A 23355-nucleotide genomic window follows, 5' to 3' on the forward strand; every position below is an offset into this window, starting at 1 on the left:
TGTATTTACATTGTGTATTTATGCATGTCCTATGTTTTTTCATGCATGGAACGATCTGTCTGGACTGAAGGCAGAACAATACGTTTTACTGTGCCTCAGTACACGTGACAATAAAACAAGTTCAATTTAGATTTCAAGAGGCATTCAGTAATAATAATGATCACCTTTTATTGTCACAAGTATGAAGTTACTGTGAAAAGCCCCTGATCGCAACATTCCGGCACCTGTTCGGGTAAGCTGGTATGGGAATTGAACCCGTAAGGTACTACATACAAGGTTATTGCAGACGATAAGGACTTATAGTGTTGGGGATGATTTTTTAGCATGGATAGAGGCTTGGATAACTAACAGAAAAGAGTGAGTTGGGATAAATGGGTCATTTTCAAATTGGCACATTAACTAATGGACTGCCCCTGGGATCTGTGTTGGGGCCACAACTATTTAGATCAATATAAATGACTTAGAACCATAGAATTCCTACAGTGTAGAAGGAGGCAATTCAGCCCATCGAGTCTGCACCTAGCAGCAGAGGGCAGTAGAGCGGAGCTGCTGATTGGCCGTTGCAGGGGAAATTTGCATACGACCGTGTGCTCACCCTAACTTGGAGGTGGTTTGTGGAGGAGCTCTTGTCAAGTGACACTTAAACCCAAAACATTTCTTCAGTGTTTCCCTCCGTACCCCCTCCTCTAACCAAAAATAACCAACCGCTGTAAGGATCAAGAGGAAGACTCGAGGGCAGGTAGAAGTGGAAAGTTGAACCGTGACATCACAACCTGCAGGTAAGGGATTGGCTGGTGACTGGTAAGTAGTTTTTATTTATTTTCCCTCATGTGTTATCGTGCGGGGCGCAGAGGTTGCTGAGTGAGTGCTTGCTGAGAAGGGGAGTGAATAACAGGTAAGCTCTTTCTTTCTTTTTTTTTATCTAGAGGGGATGACAGGGAAGGTAGTGCAATGTTCCTCCTGTTTGAGGTGAGGGATGCCGTTAGTGTCCCTGCTGATTTCATCTGTGGGAAGTGCACCCATCTCCAGCTCCTCAGAAACTGCGTTATGGAACTGGAGTTGGATGAACTTCGGATCATTCGGGAGGCAGAGGTGGTCATAGATAGAAGCTTCAGGGATGTAGTTACTCCGAAGAATAAAGATAGATGGGTGATGGTGAGAGGGGCTGGGAGGAAGCAGTCAATACAGGGATCCCCTGTGGCCGTTCCCCTTAGTAACAAGTATACCACTTTGGATACTGTTGGGGGGGGGGACTTACCAGGGTTAAGCCATGGGGTACAGGTCTCTCGCACAGAGTCTGTCCCTGTTGCTCAGAAGGGAAGAGGGGAGAGGAGTAGAGCATTAGTCATTGGCGACTCCATAGTTAGGGGGATAGGAGATTCTGTGGGAACGAGAGAGACTCATGGTTGGTGTGTTGCCTCCCAGGTGCCAGGGTGCGTGATGTCTCGGATCGTGTTTTCGGGATCCTTAAGGGGGAAGGGGAGCAGCCCCAAGTCATGGTCCACATAGGTACCAACGACATAGGTAGGAAAAGGGATAGGGATGTAAGGCAGGGATTCAGGGAGCTAGGGTGGAAACTTAGATCTAGGACAAACAGAGTTATTATCTCTGGGTTGTTACCCGTGCCACGTGATAGCGAGACGAGGAATAGGGAGAGAGAGGAGTTCAACACGTGGCTACAGGGATGGTGCAGGAGGGAGGGGTTTCAGATTTCTGGATAATTGGGGCTCATTCTGGGGTCAGTGAGACCTCTACAAACGGGATGGTCTGCACCTGGACCAGAAGTGTACCAATATCCTGGGGGGGAAATTTGCTAATGCTCTTCGGGAGGGTTTAAACTAGTTCAGCAGGGGCTTGGGAACCTGAATTGTAGCTCCAGTATACAGGATGTTGAGAGTAGTGAGGTCATGAGTAGGGTTTCAAAGTTGCAGGAGTGTACCGGCAGGCAGGAAGGTGGTTTAAAGTGTGTCTTCTTCAATGCCAGGAGCATCCGGAATAAGGTGGGTGAACTTGCGGCATGGGTTGGTACCTGGGACTTCGATGTTGTGGCCATTTCGGAGACATGGATAGAGCAGGGACAGGAATGGTTGTTGCAGGTGCCGAGGTTTAGATATTTCAGTAAGCTCAGGGAAGGTGGTAAAAGAGGGGGAGGGATGGCATTGTTAGTCAAGGACAGTATGGTGGCAGAAAGGACGTTTGATGAGGACTCGTCTACTGAGGTAGTATGGGCTGAGGTTAGAAACAGGAAAGGAGAGGTCACCCTGTTAGGGGTTTTCTATAGGCCTCCGAAAAGTTCCAGAGATGTAGAGGAAAGGATTGCAAAGATGATTCTGGACAGGAGCGAAAGCAACAGGGTAGTTGTTATGGGGGACTGCAACTTTCCAAATATTGACTGGAAACTCTATAGTTCGAGTACTTTAGATGGGTCTGTTTTTGTCCAATGTTTGCAGGAGGGTTTCCTGACACAGTATGTAGATAGGCCAATGAGAGGCAAGGCTATATTGGATTTGGTACTGGGTAATAAACCAGGACAGGTGTTAGATTTGGAAGTAGGTGAGCACTTTGGTGATAGTGACCACAATTCGATTAAGTTTACTTTCGTGATGGAAAGGGATAGGTATATACCACAGGGCAAGAGTTATATCTGGGGAAAGGCAATTATGATGCGATGAGGCAAGACTTAGGATACATCGGATGGAGATGAAAACTGCAGGAGATGGGCACAATGGAAATGTGGAGCTTGTTGAAGGAACAGCTACTGCGTGTCCTGGATAAGTATGTACCTGTCAGGCAGGGAGGAAGTGGTCGAGTGAGGGAACCGTGGTTTACTAAAGCAGTCGAAACACTTGTCAAGAGGAAGTAGACTTATGTAAAGATGAGACATGAAGGTTCAGTTAGGGTGCTCGAGAGTTACAAGTTAGCTAGGAAGGACCTAAAGAGAGAGCTAAGAAGAGCCAGGAGGGGACATGAGAAGTCTTTGGCAGGTAGGATCAAGGATAACCCTAAAGCTTTCTATAGATATGTCAGGAATATAAAAGAATGACTAGGGTAAGAGTAGGGCCAGTCAAGGACAGTAGTGGGAAGTTGTGCTTGGAGTCCGAGGAGATAGGAGAGGTGCTAAATGAATATTTTTCGTCAGTATTCACACAGGAAAAAGACAATGTTGTCGAGGAGAATACTGAGATTCAGGCTACTAGACTAGAAGGGCTTGAGGTTCATAAGGAGGAGGTGTTAGCAATTCTGGAAAGTGTGAAAATAGATAAGTCACCTGGCCCGGTGATTTATGGGATTTATCCTAGGATTCTCTGGGAAGCTAGGGAGGAGATTGCTGAGCCTTTGGCCTTGATCATTAAGTCATCTTTGTCTGCAGGAATAGTGCCAGAAGACTGGAGGATAGAAAATGTTGTCCCCTTGTTCAAGAAGGGGAGTAGACATAAGCCCGGTAACTATAGACCAGTGAGCCTTACTTCTGTTGTGGGCAAAATCTTGGAAAGGTTTATAAGAGATAGGATGTATAATCATCTGGAAAGGAATAATATGATTAGAGATAGTCAACATGGTTTTGTGAAGGGTAGGTCGTGCCTCACAAACCTTATAGAGTTCTTTGAGAAGGTGACCAAACAGGTGGATGAGGGTAAAGCAGTTGATGTGGTGTATATGGATTTCGGTGGGCCCCGATCGCGGGCCAGGCCACCGTGGGGGCACCTCCCGGGGCCAGATCCCCCCTGCCCCCCCAAGAACCCCGGAGGGCGCCCACGCCGCCAGGTCCTGCCGGTAAGGACCTACTCCAATTTACGCCGGCGGGACTGGCAAAAAACGGGCGGGACTTCGGCCCATTGTGGGCCGGAGAATTATGGCAGCCCCAGGGCCCATTGAGTCGCGCTGGTCCCCGCCATTCTCCGAGGCGGGCGGCGCGATTCACGCCGGGCTGCATTTTGGGGTGCCGAATAATTTGGAGGACGGTGGGGGTTGGATTCACGGAGACCCCCGGCGATTCTCCGACCCGGAGGAGGGGGTCGGAGAATCCCGCCCCTAATTTATAGATTCCAATTTAAAAGATTTAATATGTACACAGTCTTTGGTATTTGAGCTATCTCATCTACTAAAAGTAAACTAAAAAAATACTCAACACAAATGAAATTTTAAAATCGCTTATTATCACAAGTAGGCTTCAATGAAGTTACTGTGAAAAGCCCCTAGTCGCCACATTCCGGCGCCTGTTTGGGGAGGCTGGTACAGGAATTGAACCGTGCTGCTGGCCTGCCTTGGTCTGCTTTCAAAGCCAGCGATTTAGCCCTGTGCTAAACAGCCCCTTGTACAGACGGGAATGTGATTGCGTGACTACATCACTTAATAAAGGAGTCAGTGAAAGTGGAAAAGGAGACCATGGAAACCAAAAATTAACTCCTGAAAATCAGAGAGCATCTCTCGAGAAAATCTCAAGAAGAGCCATTGAAAAAATATATTTTGAGCCCTGGAGTCGGATCTTTCAGATGCTGAATTGTAGATTTTACACCAAAGATTTATTTAAAATAGAAGCAAAAGTTCAGAAATTTATTCTAAACAGGTTTCTGCTGAGAGTTCTTGAATGAAGGGGAAAGATCACAGATGGTGCTTTTAAAAATAGACACTGGTAGCCCCCACAATAAATGACATTTTCAGCAGATTAAGTTCCAGCGGTTATAGGGGTTAACATCAGCAAGTACAAAATATTGTCAGATGATCAATACTAAACAACAGCAACAACAGCAGAATCCAACCCCTGCAGTCATTTATGAACTTGCTGATGTCTCTGGAGACATCGTGACTGAGTGAATCCCTTCCCACACACACACAGCAGTTGAATGGTCTCTTAGTGTGAGTGCGTTGGTGTGTCAGCAAGTTGAAAGACTTCACAAATCCATTCCCACACACTGAGCAGGTAAACGGTTTCTCCCCAGTGTGAGTGCGCTGTTAAGCAGTGAGGTTGGACGACCGATTGAATCCCTTCCCACACACGGAGCATGTGAATGGTCTCTCCGCAGTGTGAGTGCGTTGGTGAGCAGTGAGGTTGGATGACTGCCTGAAACTCTTTCCACAGGAGGTGCAGCCGAATGGTTTCTCTTCAGTGTGAATTTGCTGGTGTCTCAGAAGGGTGGGTAAAACTGTGAATCCCTTCCCACACACAAAGCAAGTAAACGGTCTTTCCCCAGTATGGAGCCGCTGGTGTACAAGAAGGGAGGATGCCTGTCTGAAACTCTTTCCACAGGAAGTGCAGCTGAATGGTTTCTCCTTAATGTGAACTCGCTGGTGTGACAGCAAGTGGGATGATCCAGTGAATCCCTTCCCACACACACAGCAGGTGAATGGCCGCTCACCTCTATGAACACGCTGGTGTGACAGCAGGTGGAATGACTGAGTGAATCCCTTCCCACAGTCGGAGCAGGCGAACGGCCTCTCCCCAGTGTGAGTGCGTTGATGTACAGTGAGTGCTGAAGAATGCCTGAACCTCTTTCCACAGGAGGTGCAGATGAATAGCTTTTCCTCAGTGTGAATCCGCTGGTGAGACCAAAGGCCAGATGACTGAATGAATCCCTCCCCACACACACAGCAGGTGAATGGCCTCTCCCCAGTGAGACTGCGCCAATGGTTTTCCAGCAGGGAAGGGTAACTGAATCCCTCACATTTCCACGGTCTCTCCATGGTGCCAGTGTCCTTGTGTCTCTCCAAGTTGGATGATCGCTTGAAGTCTTCTCCACATACAGGACACATGTATGGTTTCTCCCCAATGTGAATGGTCGTGATGTTTCTTCAGGCTGTGTAACTGGTTAAAGCTCTTTCCACAGTCAGTTCACTGGAACACTCTCACTCAGGTGTGTTTGTCTCAATATCTTTCCAGTCACACTGATGTTTAAAAGTGTTTCTCACAGACAGAAGAGACAATCGTTTCTCCTTCAACATTCAAAGTCTGAGGATTTTCAGGTCCTGATGAATTGAGTGACTGTCAGATGATGTTTAGTTTCAGTCTCACATCTGTAAATCCTCCTTTCTAATATCCTGTAAAAGGAATTTACAAATGTCATCACTGTCAGTGGAGCATATAAATTCTGAACAGACAATTCTAGTTTCTCTGGAACATTTTTTCCTCTCTTGTTCCCCCAAAGCTGTAAATCCCCCTCCCACACAGTCTCCCTCCTCCCTCGGCTGAAATCCAAACCCATCTCCCCATCTGCACCATTTCTTTCCTCCACTCCCAGTTTTCTCCCTCCCTCTCCTCTGCCTGGGTTCAGTTCTCCAGCTCCTGTCTGCAGACTGACAATAAAATCAATTATTTTCTTTGTCAATTATTCTTTTTGTCTACTATGTATGGACTGTGTACGTTTCTTTGGCCACAGAAAAATACTTTTCACTGTTCTTCGGTACATGTGACAATAAATCAACCAATCAGCCGTGTGAATCATCAACAAGATGCACTGCAGTAACTCACCAAGGTTCCTTAGACAGCACCTTCCAAACCCACAACCACTACCATCTAGAAGGACATGAGCAACAGACACCGGGAACCCCATCACCTGGAGGTTCACCAAGTCATTCAGCACCCTGACATTAAAATATATCACCGCTCCTTCACTGTCACTGGGGCAACATCCTGGAACTACGTCCCTGACAGCACAGTGGGTGTACCTACACCTCAAGGACAGCAGTGGTTCAAGAAGGCAACTCACCATCACCTTCTGATGGGAAACTCGGAATGGGTAATAAATGCTGGCCTAGCCAGCGACGCCCACATCCCGCCAAAAATTGAATAAAAAACAATATATTTGCTGCTCCTGTCCTAGATGGTAGTGGCTGCATGCCTGAGTGTGTGGGTGTGTCAGTCAATGTGTGCGGGGAGTGTCTGGTGTGTTCTTGATGTAAGGGTATCTGCTGATTAGATGGGAGTGGTTGTTGGTTTGGAAGGTGCTGTTCCCTGTTTCTGTAGTGTAGTGATTATCATGTTTGCTTAAAGGCCCTCGGTTTAAAACTGCACAGAAACATTATCAAACCCCATTCATTTCTGTGTGTGGAAAAGTTACGCGATTGACATTTTCAGTATTCATTTACACCCATCCTGAATTGCCCTTGAATTGGGTTGCTGAGTTGATCTGCCGTGTGGAACCCCGATCCCCAGAGCTTCAGCCTGGTTCTCTGCTTTACTAGTCTTGATGTGGAGATGCCGGCATTGGACTGGGGTGAGCACAGTAAGAAGTATTACAACACCAAGTTAAAGTCCAACAGGTTTGTGTCGAATCACATGCTTTCGGAGCGCAGCTCCATCCTCAGGTGAATGAAGAGGTGGGTTCCACAACCACATGTATAGACAAATTCAATGATGCAAGATGATACTTTGAATGCAAATCGTTGCAGGTAATTAAATCTTTACAGGTCCAGACGGTGCAACTGGAGAGAGGGATAATCACAGATTAAAGAGATGTGAATTGTCTCAAGCAAGAACAGTTGGTAGGATTTTGCAAGCTCAGGCCAGATTGTGGGTGGTGAATGTAATACAACATGAATCCAAGGTCTCGGTTGAGGCTGTATCCATGCGTGCGGAACTTGGCTATCAGTTTCTGCTTGGCGATACTGCATTGCTGCACGTCCTGAAGGCTGCCTAGCTGAGCCCACACCTCCACCCTATCCCCATAACCCAGTCACCCCACCTAACCTTTTTGGACACTAAGGCAATTTAGCATGGCCAATCCACCGAACCTGCACATCTTTGGACTCATGTCTGTGCTATCACTAAGACTGCCCGTTTCCACCTACATTACATTATCCGGCCTCTCTCTTGTGTCTGTGTGCCTGGGCTGAAACCTCGGTCATGCCTTTGTCACCTCCCGATTCGACAATTCCATTACACACCTGGCTCCCCCACATTCTACCTCTGTAAACTTAAATCCATCCAAATGTCTGCTACCCATGTCTTAATTCACAGCAAGTTCCTTTCCCCTATGATCCCTGTGCTCCGAGACTTGCATTCGCTCCCAGTCAATTCTCACCCTTGTTTTCAAATCCCTCCATGGCCTCATCTCTCTCTGTGTCTGTCATCTCCTCCAGCCCCACAACCCCCTGGGATATCTGCACAGCTCTGATCCTGGACTCTTGTACACCCCCGAATCTAATTACTCCGCCATGGTTTTAAGTTCCCTCGGCCCCAAGCACTGAATTCTCTCCCTAAACCTCCCTGTCTCCACCTCACTTACCTTCTTTAAGACTCTCTTTAAAACTCACCTCTTTGACCTCCTTTTGTTTCTGGGTGCCTCACTTTGTTTTATAATGTTCCTGTGAAGTTGACTGGGATGATTTCTGATGTTAAAGGTGTTATATAAATAGAAGTTGTTGTTGTTGACTGTAACCCTGCCCTCCTGTTTTACAATATCCCATTGGTTTCACAACAAACTCTATCTCTGATGTTTTGCCCCCTGCGGGTTTGCAGCCTCTATAAAGACGGCGGCCGTTAACTCAGGCCTGTCACCGGGAGCAGGCCGCAGCTGCCCCGCCGCTCGATGCAAACTCGGCCCGGAAACCTTATTGGGGTTTGGAGCCTCCACCGGAGATCGATGAAACCTCCCGTCCGAGTGCAGCATCGGCACTGCGCATGCTCCAGCTCACAAGGCCCAGGGAGTGATTGACGGCAGCTCTGGGCCAGTAGGAAGAGAGAGGTGGGCCTGGAGGACCGAGTGGTTGCAGTGGGTCCTCCAACCAATTGGAGTGAATGAAGGGCGGGGCTGAGCCGGGTCTCCGACGTGAGGTGGAGCATGCGCAGTACCGATGACAACTCAGGATTCAGGCGGGAGGTTGGAAATCCTGAGCCGGTCAAATTCGATCAGGTGAGTCATGAGGGAGGGATGGAGCCGGCGGATGGGTCTGGAGGCTTCATAAACACTCCGTGCAGCCCGAAGCCCCGAATACGAAGGTCGATACAGCAGTTCATCCAACGAAAGCTGCTCGGGCTTTGCCCCGAGACAGGCCCGAGTGGCCGGGCGCATGCGGACGGAGCGAGAGCCCTGGCGTTGCCCCCTCTTCCTATTGGTCCGAACCCGCCGTCAATCAGTCCCCGGGCATTGTGAGCTGGAGCAAACCCTTCACCATCATTGTCAGCTCCCTGGTTTGCAGCTGCGGGGCTTCTCCCTCCCGGGAACAGGCCCAGGTTAACGGGCACCATCCTGCTTCAGACACTGGAGGATGGTTCACATCAGAGGATGGGGGAGGGGGGATAATATTTTATTGTCAGTCTGCAGACAGGAGCTGGAGAACTGAACCCAGGCAGAGGAGAGGGAGGGAGAAAACTGGGAGTGGAGGAAAGAGATGGTGAGATGGGTTTGGATTTCAGCCCAGGGAGGAGGGAGAGTGTGTGGGACGGGGATTTACAGCTTTGGGGGAACAAGAGAGGAAAAAATGTTCCAGAGAAACTAGAATTGCCTGTTCAGAATTTCTATCCTGGACTGACAGTGATGGCTTTTGTAAACTCCTTTTACAGGGGGTTAGAATTGGAGAATTTGCACACAACAAACTGAACCCAACAGAAAGGTTTGTCTCTTTGCGAATTCTATCCTGCATTGACAGTGATTACTTTTATAACATGAGAGATTACAGCTCTCAGGAAAGATTAAATGGAGTGGGGCCCTTTTTCTATCGACAACAACAAATGAAGCAGTGACATGCTATAAATCTTTTAAATTATCAGTACTGTGGAGAGGGGCGATGTGAGAGAGTGACCATTAATAAACAAGTCATAAATACGGACACATTTATTTATCACAGGTTCAGAATGTGCAACTCATTACCATGGAAAGGAGTTGAGGAAGGTGCTGAGATGTTTTCAAAATGCAACGGGACAAGCACATGAGAGAAAATGGAATCGAAAATCAGCTGAAAGGCTGAGATATGATAGGTGTGACAGTCAGAGATGTGTGCCGAGTATTGACAGCAGCAGAATCTGTGACAGAATGGCCTGTTTGTGTCTTATATATTCACAGTAATTCAATGTAATCGCCTTTTACAGAATATTTGCAGATGCAAACATCATGTCGAGATCTGACAGTCACTTGATTCATCAGGACCGGCCTTTCAACGTGGAAGGAGAAATGTTTGTCTGTTTTGACTTTCGGAAAAAATGTCAAAAATCACTGTCATTGGAAAAGCACCGAGACACAGACATCTAAGTAATTTTCCACAGTTAGCTGGAACTGAGCTCTAACCAATCACACAGCATGAAATTAAATTGCAGCATTTACATTAGGGAGACACCATATTCAGGCTTCAACTGATGATCCAAGTTGGAGAGACATAAGGCCATTCGCACCAAAGGAATCAAGAAGCAGCAATAGGACATTCAGCCACGTGAGCCTGTTCCACCATTTAATAACATCAATGCTGATCTGATAGTGACCTCAAATCTGCATCCCATCTACACCTGATCACTTGTCGATAACTATGATGAAACCGTGGACATGTGGGGACTGTGGGATGGGATTCAATTATCCTTCTGAATTGGAAACTCATCGACGTATTCACACTGGGGAAAGGCTGTTCACCTGCTCCATGTGTGGGAAGGGATTCACTCGGTCATCCCACCTCCTGACACACTAACTTGTTCATACTGATCAGAGACCTTTTAAATGTGCTGACTGTGGAAAGAGCTTTAAAAGCAGAAAGGATTTACTGTTGCATCAACGCACTCACACTGGGGAGAGGCCGTTCATCTGTTTGGAATGTGGGAAGGGATTTAATGATTTGTCAAACCTCCGGATTCACCATCAGATTCACTCTGACCAGAGACCGTTTAAATGTGCTGACTGTGAAAAGAGCTTTAAACACAGAAAGGATTTACTGACACATCAACGCACTCACACCAGGGAGAGGCCATTCACCTGCTCCATGTGTGGGAAGGGATTCACTCGGTCATCAATCCTCCTGAGACACCAACTTGTTCATACTGATCAGAAACCTTTTAAATGTGCTGACTGTGAGAAGAGCTTTAAAAGTAAAATGAATTTACTGAGACACCAACGCACTCACACTGGGGAGAGGCCATTCACCTGCTCCGTGTGTGGGAAGGGATTCACTCAGTCATCAATCCTCCTGAGACACCAACTTGTTCATACTGATCAGAGATCTTTTAAATGTTCTGACTGAGAAGAGCTTTAAAAGTAAACTGAATCTGCTGAAACACCAGCGAGTTCACACTGAAACAGAATCATAGAATATACAGTGCCAAAGGAGGGCATTTGGCCCATCGAGTGCTTGCAAAAAGCACCTTACTTAAGCCCATACCTCCAACCTAACCCATAACCCCACCTCACCTTTTTGGACAGAAAGGGCAATTTAGCATGGCCAATCCATCTAACCTGCACATCTTTGGACTGTGGGGGGAAACCGGAGCACCCGGAGGAAACCCACGCAGACACTGGGACAACGCGCAGACTCCGCACAGACAGTGACCCAAGCAGGGAATCAAACCAGGGACCCTGGAGCTGTGAAGCAACAGTGCTAACCACTGAGCTACTGTGTCACCCAAAAGTGGGAGCGGTACTTGGGAGAGGTTGTTCAACTGCTCCGTGTGTGGGAGGAGATTCACTCAGTCAAACAACCTGCACAGGCATCAGCAAGTTCACAGGCAACAGCAGGGTTTGGATTCAGACGTTGTTGCTGCTGTTAGTCACATCTAGGACTGAATGATGCCTGGACGTCTGTTTCCAGTGGGGCTCCACAATTTTCCGGTATATATCAATGATTTAGACTTAAATGTATGCACCAGGATTATACAAAAGTTGCTGATGTGTTTCAGACAATGAGGGAGAAAGCCATGGGCTGGGTCAGGTGGACAGAAAGGTGGGAAATTGAAATTTAGATAATGAGAGGTTAGGAACACACTTCAGTTAACTCCCGATAAAAATAAGGTCACTTCAGGATAATGGAAAAAACTGGGGGAAACTACAAATAATCCTTTAAAAAAAAAAAATTCAGAGTACCCAATTATTATTATTTTTCTCCAATTAAGGGGTAATTTAGCCTGGCCAATCCACCTAACCTGCACATCTTTGGGTTGTGGGGGTGAAACCCATGCAGACATGGGGAGAATGTGCAAACTCCACACGGACAGTGACCCAGGGCCGGGATTCAAACCCGGGTTCTCAGCGCTGTAGTCCCAGTGCTAACCACTGCTCCACGTGCTGTCCTAGCTACAAATAATTCTAATAACTTTATTGAACAGTTCTCAAATGGAAAGGCACTTGACCACATTAAAACTAAGGATCTGCAATAGACGTTTGATCCAGCAAGTCATATTTAGGGCAAGATTATAAATGGAGGGCATCCATTTCAAGTGATTATAATAAACAATGCTGAACAAGGCTAGGAGAGTGGGCAAAGAAGTGGCAGATGGAATACAATGTGGAAAAGTGTGAGGTTATGGACTTTCGAAGCAGGCATAGACTATTTTCTAAATGGTGAAATGCTGAGGAAATCACAAGCACGAAGGGACTTGGGAGACCTTGTTCAAGATTCTCTTCAGGTTAACGTGCAGGGTCAGTCGGCAGTTAGGAAGGCAAATGCAATGTATTTGTGTCGAGTGGGCTAGAATACAAGACAAGGGATGTACCTCTGAGGCTATATAAGGCTCTGATCTGACCCATTTGGAGTATTATGAGCCGTTTTGGGCCCGTATCTAAGTAAGGATGTGCTGGCCGTGGAAAGGGTCCAGAGGAGGTTTACAAGAATGATCCCTGGAATGAAGAGCGTGTCGTATGAGGAACGGTTGAGGACTCTGGGTCTGTACTCGTTGGAGTTTAGAAGGATATGGGGGGATCTTATTAAAACTTACAGGATACTGCGAGGCCTGGGTAGAGAGGACATGGAGAAGATGTTTCCACTTGTAGGGAAAACTAGAAGCAGAGGACACAATCTCAGACCAAAGGGGCGATCCTTTAAAACAGAGTAAGAAGTCTTGCAACACCAGGTTAAAATCCAACAGGTTTGTTTCGACTCACTAGCTTCAGGGGCACAGTTCCTTCCTCAGGTGATGAGGAGGAATTAAAACAGATGAGGAAGAATTTCTTCAGTCAGAGGGTGGTGAATCTGTGGAACTCTTTGCCACAGAATGCCGTGGAGGCCAAATCACTGAGTGTCTTGAAGACAGAGATAGATAGGTTCTTGATTAATAAGGGGATCAAGGGTTATGGGGAGAAAGCAGGAGAATGGAGATGGGAAAAATATCAGCCATGATTTACTGGCGGAGCAGATTCGATGGGCCGTGTGTCCTAATTCTGCTCCTATGTCTTATGATGTGAAGAAAACCATTCTGTGCTGCATGTGGGATCATGAATGCACTGCTCGAAAATGTGGTGGAGGCAGATTCAATTGATGCCTTGAAAAGAGAATTGGACAACTATCTGTTACTGTCAGATCAGCCATGAGGTTATTAAATGGTGGAGCAGACTGGGCTGAATAGCCAACTCCAGCTCCTTGCTCATCTGTTCGTATCTTTTGAGGAGAAAAATATCTGCAGAGTTCAGGGCCAAGGACAGGGGATTGTGACTGTTGCAGAAAGTTGGCACAGATACAATTTGTTGAGTGCCTTTGTTTTGTGCTGTCACCTTTCTATGTCACTGTGTTATGAGGGAAATGCAGTGCACCAATGCAAGAGAGGCAGATTACTCCCTCGATATGGATTGGATTTGTTTATTGTCACGTGCACCGAAGTACAGTGAAAAGTATTATTCTGCGAGCAGCTCAAACAGATCATTTTGTACATGAAAAGAAAGTAAACTAAAAAGAAAATACATAATAGGGCAACCCAAGGTACACAATGTAAATATATAGACAAAGGCATTGGTTGAAGCATACAGGAGTGTAGTATTAATCAGGTCAGTCCATAAGAGGGTCGTTTAGGAGTGGTAATAGCGGGGAAGAAGCTGTTTAGAATCTGTTTCTGCGTGTTCTCAGACTTTTGTGTCTCCTGCCTGATGGAAGAAGTTGGAAGAGTGAGTAAGCTGGGTGGGAGGGGTCATTGATTATGCTGCCCGCTTTCCCAAGACAGCGGGAGGTGTGGATAGAATCAATGGATGGGAGGCAGGTTCGTGTGATGGATTGAGCTGTGTTCACTACTCTCTGAAGTTTCTTCCGGTCTTGGACCAAGCAGTTGCTATACCAGGCAGTGATGCAGCCAGATAGGATGATTTCTATGGTGCATCTGTAAAAGTTGGGAAGAGTCAGTGCGGACATGCCAAACTTCCTTAGTTTCCTGAAGAAGTATAGGTGCTGTTGTGCTTTCTTGGTGGTAGTGTCGATGTGCGTGGACCAGGACAGATATTTGGTGATGGAAACCCTGTGCCCCCGTGCAGGAGAGGCTGGTTGTTGGGCAGTGTGAGCTGATCATGGCTTGATAAAGACTAAGGCAGGTGTCAAGACCCTTGGAGTGAAAACAGGTCTGGAGGGAGTGGGTCAAAAAACCTGGGGAGTTGCATTTTGCATGAATCGTGAGTGTGACCCAGTCACAATTATGAACAGTAAACAAATCTATCACTGATTTGATGCGATGATTTACCGTGTCCCAGGTGTTGTAAATACTGTACATACTGTAGATCAGCCTGCTTGTGCCCATGTCTAAGCGATATCAGAATAATGTGCTTCTGTATTAAATAAAGTATCCAAAACTCTCATTGTGCTTCATGCCCAGCATCTTGCCTAACTGTGGATCTTCTGTTTTGCTGACTGGGAAATAGAATCTTCCTGTTTACTCATGGCTCTATGGCGGCTGTGTTACCCAGAATCCCCCGCGCTGCAGAAAGTTCCCGATCAGTGAGTGTACGAGGCCAGTGCGCAGGTGCAGTGTGGGTGTGTGCTCTGAGCATGCTCAGTGTCAGTCATGGTGAGGGAGTGAGGAGGAGCTGGGTTGAACACAACAGTGAGCTGCACCCTGTGAGAAGGGCATCTCCCAGTCTCTGACTCTCCTGCAGCTTCCTATCTTGGTTGAGTTGGACAAGGAATTCTCATCATTTGAGCTGGAAAAGGCCATTGATTGCTGAGCAAGCAGAAAGCACCCGGCAAGGATGGAATTCCAGCTGAACTGCTCACACACAGAAAGTCCCATCGACTGTCACACCTTCCTGCCCTCCCCTTTTGGGCTGTGAGACTGGTCCACGGAACATGTGTGATGCAATAAAAAACAGCAGTGACAGGGAGACAGCATCAACTACAGGGACATCTCACTCCTTAGAGTCAGGGGAAGACCTTCACTTGGCTGATGTTTAAAAGATTCATCTATTTGCAGACTGAGTGTATCCAGAAGCACAGTGTGGTATCTGTGCTGACAGATCTACAATCTCCACACACCAGCTACAAGGGAAGAGAACAATTGGGATTTGATCTGAAGTGTCAGTGCTGAGAAAGTGAAATGTTCTAATTACTGAGTGAAAGTAAACCTTTCAGTGCGAATCACAATTTACTGGTCCAATTGGAAAAGACACCAAAACGTTTCAATCTCTGAAGATAAACTTCAGCCTTGAAGTTATGTTTCAGAGCTCACAAGTTGTGGGAAGCTTTGTGAATGTTTCCTCTTCCCTTTTGTAAACAAGCAGCAAAGTTAACCTTTTCTCTGACAGCACGGCAACAATTTGAAATACAGATTGACTTTTAAAGATTTGGCTTCACCCCATTTGTTGGGGTCATATTTCCGGCCGTGAGAATCATCGCGGGTGGGATGGAAATTTGCTGGAACATTTTTTTATAATCCTAATCTTTATTGTCACAAGTAGTCTTACATTAACACTGCAATGAAGTTACAGTGAAAAGCCCCCAGTCAGCACATTCCGGAGCCTGTTCAGGTACACAGAGGGAGAATTCAGGATTGTCATGTGAGAGTACCTTTAAGAACCTGGTGTTTATCAAATAGCTGCAGTGAAGATGGACAGCCCAGCTCCACCCACACTCTGATATCACTGCAGCTATTTGATAAAATATATTTCACCCCCACAACCCAAAAATATGTGCAGGTTAGGTGGATTGGCCATGCTAAATTGCCCCTTAATTGGAAAAAATGAATTGGGTACTCTAAATTTATAAAAAAAACAAAGAAGGGTAGCAAGGATAGTATACAGGTGAAAGACGGGAGGAATGGCCAAAGCGCAGGTGAGCGCGAGACGATACTGGCAGCGAAGTCCGCCTGGGAGAAGCAAGTGACAACACCAACACCAGACCCATCAAGTATTGCCCTCTGTAATTGTTTCTCCGGCACCCAAGTGTATATCTACCTCCCCAGTCTCCCCCCCGCCCCCCACCACACACACACACACAAACAGATGCCTACTTCGGTGCTATAAATAATTTTGCCAATTGTACAGAGTTGCTGCTGTTGAGCTGGTGCATAATACTCTACCAGTTACTTCATTTGATTTTTTATTGTTACTTTTTTTTGTGATATGTTTGTGTGCCCTTCTCTTCTATGTATATGTACATATATATATATCATATTCTGTGTACATAACGCCAAATATACTTTGTTCAAAAACCCAATAAAAAAAAGAAGGGTAGCATGGATAATTCAGGTAATTACACGTCAGTGGCAGGAAATTATGGGAGAGAATTCTTTTGAGAAAAGATTTATTCCCACTTGGAAATAAGTGGACATATTAGCGAGAAGCAACATGGTTTTATGAAGGCGAGGTCGTGTCTCACTAACTTGATCGAGTTTTTGAGGAAGGGACAAAGATAATTGATGAGTGGAGGGCAGTGGAATTTGTCTACAAGGACTACATAGGCAGCACGTTAGCACAAGTGGCTAGCACTGTGGCTTCACAGCGCCAAGGTCCCAGGTTAGATTTCCCGCTGGGTCACTGTGCGGAGTCTGCACGCTCTCCCCGTGTCTGGGTGGGTTTCCTCCGGGTGCTCCGGTTTCTTCCCACAGTCCAAGACATGCAGGTTAGGTGGATTGGCCATGCTAAATTGCCCTTAGTGTCCAAAAAAAAAAGGTGAGGAGGGGTGATTGGGATAGGGTGGAAATGAGGGCTTAATTTGTCGGTTATGGGGATAGGGTGGAAGTGAGGGCTTAAGTGGGTCGGTTACGGGGATAGGGTGGAAGTGAGGGCTTAAGTGGGTCTGTGCGGACTCGATGGGCTGAATGGCCTCCTTCTGCACTGTATGTTCTATGTTCAGTAAGGTCTTTGTAAGGTCCCTCATGGCAGACTGGTACAAAAGGTGAAGTCACACTGGATCAGAGGTGAGCTGGCAAGATGGATACAGAACTGGCTCAGTCAGAGAAGACACAGGGTAGCAGTGCACGGGTACGTTTCTGATGGAGAGCTGTGACTAGTGGCGTGCCTCAGGGATCAGTGCTGGGATCTTTGCTGTTTGTAATATATATTAATGTTTTGGAGGAAAATGTAACTGGTTTGATTAGTGAGTTTGCAGGTGACACAAAGATTAGTAGAATTATGGATCGCGATGAGGACCGTTAGAGGATACAGCAGGATATAGATTGGTTGGAGACTTGGGCGGAAAGTTGGCAGATGGAATTTAATCCGGACAAACGTGAGGTAATGCATTTTGGAAGGTCTAATACAGATGGGAAATATACAGTAAATGGCAGAACCCTCAAGAGTATTGATAGGCAGAGGGATCTGGGTGTACAGGTACACAGGTCACTGAAAGTGGAAGCACAGGTGGAGAAGGTAGTCAAAAAGGCATATGACATGCTACCTTCGTCGGCCGGGGCATTGAGTTTAAAAATTGGCAAATCATGTTGCAGCTTTATAGAACCTTAGTTAGGCCGCACTTGGAATATGGAGTTCAATTCTGGTCGCCAGACTACCAGAAGGATGGGAAGCCTTTGGAGAGGATACAGAAAAGATTTACCAGCGTGTTGTCTGGTAGGGAGGGATTAGCTGTGAGGAGCGGTTGGAGAAACTTGGTTTGTTCTCACTGGAATGACGGAGGTTGAGGTGCGATCTGATCGAAGTCTGCAAGATTATGAGGGGCATGGACAGAATGGATAGTCAGAAGTTTTTTCTCAGAGTGAAAGAGTCAATTGCTAGGGAACATAGGTTTAAGGTGCGAGGGGCAAGCTTTGAAGAAGATGGACGAGGCACATTTGTTTACACACAGGGTGGTGGGAGCCTGGAACTCGCTGCCGGGGGAGGTAGTGGAAGCAGGGATGATAGTGACTTTTAAGGAGCGTCTTGAAAAATACAAGAATAGGATGGGAATAGCAGGATACGGTCCCCGGAAGGGTAAGGGCTTTTAGTTCAGACGAGCAGCATGGTTGGTGCAGGCTTGGAGGGCCGAATGGCCTGTTCCTGTGCTGTACTTTTCTTTGTTCTTTGTGACCATCAAACTGCATTACCGTTGACCTGGGTAATTTGACAACCATGACCCTGGTTTGTAGAGACCCAGGTGCCTGATTAATGAAGCAGAACAGCAGCAGAGGAAAGAATATTAAGCAAATTCTGCTCTCTGGATCCCACTGTCTGATGGGATGTCCTGCCCCATGTGTCCAAAAATCTGCAGCTCTGTTCAGTCTCATGAAGACCCAGGGCAGAAACACACAAACCTGAGAAGACGCCATCCTTGAATCGAGCGACTGCTGATGACAACAAGAGTCAATGTGCAGCAGGGAGCAGGAGCGGCCATCCTGGAGCAGGAGCGGTCATCCTGAACCAGGGAGCAGGAGCAGTCATCCTGGACCAGGGAGCAGGAGCGGTCATCCTGGACCAGGGAGCAGGAGCGGTCATCCTGGACCAGGGAGCAGGAGCGGTCACCCTGGACCAGGGAGCAGGAGCGGTCACCCTGGACCAGGGAGCAGGAGCAGTCATCCTGGACCAGGGAGCAGGAGCGGTCATCCTGGACCAGGGAGCAGGAGCAGTCATCCTGGACCAGGGAACAGGAGCGGTCATCTTGGACCAGGGAGCAGGAGCGGTCATCCTGGACCAGGGGGGAGTGGTCATCCTGGACCAGGGAGCAGGTGCGGTCATCCTGGATCAGGGAGCAGCAGTGGTCATCCTGAACCAGGGAGCAGGAGCAGTCATCCTGGACCAGGGAGCAGGAGCGGTCATCCTGGACCAGGGAGCAGGAGCGGTCATTTTGGACCAGGGAGCAGGAGCGGTCATCCTGGACCAGGGAGGAGTGGTCGTCCTGGACCAGGGAGCAGGTGTGGTCATCCTGGACCAGGGAGTAGGAGCGGTCATCCTGGACCAGGGTGCACGAGGGGTCATCCTGGACCAGGGTGCACGAGGGGTCATCCTGGACCAGGGAGCAGGAGCGGCCATCCTGGACCAGGGAGCAGGAGCGGTCATCCTGGACCAGGGAGCAGGAGCGGTCATCCTGGACCAGGGAGCAGGAGCGGTCATCCTGGACCAGGGAGCAGGAGCGGTCTTCCTGGACCAGGGAGCAGGAGCGGTCAACTTGACCAGGGAGCAGGAGCGGTCATCCTGGACAAGGGAGCAGGAGCGGTCAGGCTGGACCAGGGAGCACGAGGGGTCATCCTGGACCAGGGAGCAGGAGCGGCCATCCTGGACCAGGGAGCAGGGGAGTCATCCTGGACCAGGGAGCAGGAGCGGTCATCTTGGACCAGGGAGCAGGAGCGGTCTTCCTGGACCAGGGAGCAGGAGCGGCCAGCCTGGACCAGGGAGCAGGAGCGGTCATCCTGGACCAGGGAGCAGGAGCGGTCATCCTGGACCAGGGAGCAGGAGCGGTCATCCTGGACCAGGGAGCAGGAACGGTCATCCTGGACCAGGGTGCAGGAGCGGTCATCCTGGACCAGGGAGCAAGAGCGGTCATCCTGGACCAGGGAGCAGGAGCGGTCATCCTGGACAATGGACCAGGGAGCAGGAGCGGTCATCCTGGACCAGGGAGCATGAGCGGTCATTCTGGAGCAGGGAGCAGGTGGAGAGAATGCTGTGGATTTCTATCCTGCACTGTGTAAAGGGGAAATAAATAGTACATGTTAAGGTAATAATATGATTTAAGAATGAGGTTTCAGACTGAATAAAACAACAGATACGGGGTTACGGATTGTTACTAAGATTCTAATTGACCTTTGTAAAACTGAACGCACAAGTCAGCAGCATTTGCAGCTGTGTTCTCGCAAGGACAGCGAGCTTCAATAACAAGGAACAGGAGGTAACGGCTGTCTCAGTAACAGATAGGGACAGTGGACAATAACAAGATAAGTGGTGCCTGCAAGGGTAGGTGAGAGTGCGTGTTTATATATACCAGATTGAAACTTTAAACAGTGACTGTGCATGTGTTCAGAAAGTTAGAACTGTGCCAACTTGTGTAAACAATAAAATTAGTTCAGCGAGAATGCTTGTTGGCTACATCTCGTAAATCTGCTCTGATGCTCCTGTGAATCATTTGTTCGGAGAAGTTAACTGTGACAGGTGATGGTTTCTGTACATTTGTAGGATACTGGAAGTGGAGGATTGACAGACGGAAACTCAAACCAGACATCACATCGCGATCTGACAGAGTCACTCGATTCATCAGAACCTGAATTTCAGCAGCATCTGGGTGTGGAAGGTAAAAGGTTTGACTGTTCTGTCTGTGAGGGAAGATTTCAGGTCTCAGTGTGACTGGAAAAGCCCCGAGATTCACAAACCCTGGTTAAGCCAAACCTGGAGAACTGTGTTCAGCTCTGGGCAACAAACCTGAGGAAGGACAGAATGTAGCACAGATTTACCCGAGTGATATCTGAACGCCCAGAGTTAAATTACAAGGTACAATTACAGGAAAGGCTGTGTGGACTGTGCACATTCTCCCGAGTCTGCGTGGGTTTCCTCCGGGTGCTCCGGTTACCTCCCACAAAAATGTGTAGGTTAGGTGGATTGGCCGTGCTAAATTGTCCCTTTGTGTACAAAAGGCGAGGTAGTGTTATGGGAATAGGGTGGGAAAGTAGGCCTCGGTAGGGTGTTCTTTCAGAGGGTCAGTATAGACTCGATGGACCGAATGGGCTCCTTCTGCACTGTAAGGATTTAAGGATTTCTTGGAAAGAGCCATAGAGTCAGAATGGTACAGAGGAGGCCATTCCACCCATTGAACCATGCCAGCTCACTACAGCAATCCAGTCAATCCCATTCTCCTGCTCTATCCCGTGTCCTTGCAGCTTTCTTTCCCTCCAGTGTCTCTCCAATGTCCGTCAAAATTATTCATTGTGTCTATTTCCACCCCTTCATGGCAGCAGGTTTTGGGTCATTATCACTCACTGTGTAAAAATATTCTCCCCCACATCCCCCTCTATTTCTTATCCAAAAATGTAAATCTCTGTCCCAGATTGTTTCGTTTACCTTATCCAAACCTGTCAGAATCTTGAGAACCTGAATGAAATCTCCCCTCAGCTTCTTTTGCTCAAACTATTCTGGTAAATCTGCAACTTCTCAGAATCTTCACTTCCTTCCTAAAGTCTGGTTACCGGATCCGGACACAATACTCGAGATGTGACCTAACCAGAGCGTTATAAAGATTCAGCATAACTTCCCGGTTTTTCTATCAGTATTCCTGCTTATGAAGCTCAACACCCCATTTGCTTTACTAACTACTCTCTCAATATGTCTTGCAGATATACAAAATCCTTTTCCTTCACCTCAAACCTCTATCTCTCTCCTTTCGTAGAGGCCAGAGTCCTGTGTAGGTCCAGATCAGGTGGCAGGTTCCCTCCCTGAAGGACATTGGTGAACCAGTTGAGTTTTCACAATAATCCAGTAACTTTCATCATCACTTCTTCCTAGTCTCCGGTCGCACGGTGGTTCGCACTGCTGCTTTATGGTGATGGAGGCTGAAGGTTTGAAAGATTTGTCAAACTTCTGGTCAAGTTGTCCTTCGGGGAGGAAACCTTCCACCTGGTCTCTGAAAGGAGAGAGATAGAGGCGGGAGGTGAAGGAAAAGGATTTTGTATATCTGCAAGATATATTGAGAGAGTAGATAGAAAAGCAAATGGGGTGTTGTGGCGCAGCCACAGGCTCAGCCTGATTGGCTGATTCTTGGCGGCATTTTGTGTTTGCGAATTAGAGCTGGAGATGGATGGTCAGTTCCCCTCTGTCCGGGGTGGGGGGTGTCAGTTCCCCTCTGTCCGGGGTGGGGGGGGGGTCAGTTCTCCTCTGTCCAGGGGCGGGGGGATGGTCAGTTCCCCTCTGTCTGGGGTGGGGGGGGGGATGGTCAGTTCCCCTCTGTCCTGGGAGCGGGGGGATGGGCAGTTCCCCTCTGTCCTGTGTGGGGGGGGGAATGGTCAGTTCCCCTCTGTCCAGGGGTGGGGGGATGGTCAGTTCCCCTCTGTCCAGGGTGGGGGGGGGGATGGTCAGTTCCCCTCTGTCCTGGGAGCGGGGGGATGGTCAGTTCCCCTCTGTCCTGGGTGGGGGGGGGGGAATGGTCAGTTCCCCTCTGTCCGGGGTGTGGAGGATGGTCAGTTCCCCTCTGTCCAGGGTGGGGGGGAGGGGAGATGGTCAGTTCCCCTCTGTCCTGAAAGGGGGGGGAATGGTCAGTTCCCCTCTGTCCTGGGTGGGGGGGGGGGGGGGGTCAGTTCCCCTCAGTCCAGGGTGGGGGGTGGTCAGTTCCCCTCTGTCCGGGGGGGGGGGGGGGATGGTCAGTTCCCCTCTGTCCGGGGGTGGGGGGGATTCAAACTCATTACCCAGTGTGCTGTTGATCACCTTTACTTTACATGAGAAATTCCCGCTTCGATCCCACCTGGAAACTTTGTGTTTAAAATTGTTACTGATAAGGAACTAACAGTGAGTTTAGTTTCATGTTGGACAGGGTGAGAGTTCATGTGTTTCATTCTTGAAAAACTCCTTCTTCACCTTTAAACAGGGAACAGTAGGGTGGCATGTGGCGCAGTGGTTAGCACTGGGACTATGGCGCATGAGGACCCGATTTCAAATCCCGGCCCTCGGTCACTGTCCGTGTGGAGTCTGCACATTCTCCCCATGTCTGCGTGGGTTTCACCCCCACAACCCAAAGATGTGCAGGTTAGGTGGATTGGTCACGCTAACTTGCCCATTAATTGGAAAAAAAATAATTGGGTATTCTAAATTTATTTTAAAAACAGGGAACAGTGAGAGAAACCTGATCCACAGTGACCCAAAAACCAGATACTGTAGATGCTGGAAATCCGACCTCAAAACAGAAAATAGTAGAAACACGGAGCAGGTCAAACAACATCTGTGCAGAGGACCAAAGTGAATGCTTCAGGCCGGTGACCTTTTATCCAAGCTGGAAGAATTTGGAAATTGAATAGTTTATCAACAAGTACAGAGGCCGGGAAAGAGAGGGGGAGACGAACGTGATAAATATAAGAAATGGTCATACTTCATAGTTTGTATTTTGCAGTAATATTATGAAAAGCTAGGTTAA

The 23355-nt window shown here is 47.9% G+C and overlaps 1 protein-coding gene across 1 annotated transcript in view; it reads left to right on the forward strand.

The window, feature by feature from the left end:
* The first annotated feature begins 8742 nt into the window (after positions 1 to 8742).
* Positions 8743 to 23355, forward strand: part of LOC140422599 (uncharacterized) — a 163355-nt gene continuing 148742 nt past the window's right edge. The window contains exons 1-3 of the mRNA XM_072507608.1: positions 8743 to 8849; positions 9784 to 11741; positions 20418 to 20532. The gene's annotated coding sequence lies outside the window, so the exon portion shown is untranslated. The remainder of the gene's footprint in view (positions 8850 to 9783; positions 11742 to 20417; positions 20533 to 23355) is intronic.

The sequence above is a fragment of the Scyliorhinus torazame genome, chromosome 5, assembly GCF_047496885.1.
Source record: "Scyliorhinus torazame isolate Kashiwa2021f chromosome 5, sScyTor2.1, whole genome shotgun sequence".
Taxonomy (NCBI): domain Eukaryota; kingdom Metazoa; phylum Chordata; class Chondrichthyes; order Carcharhiniformes; family Scyliorhinidae; genus Scyliorhinus; species Scyliorhinus torazame.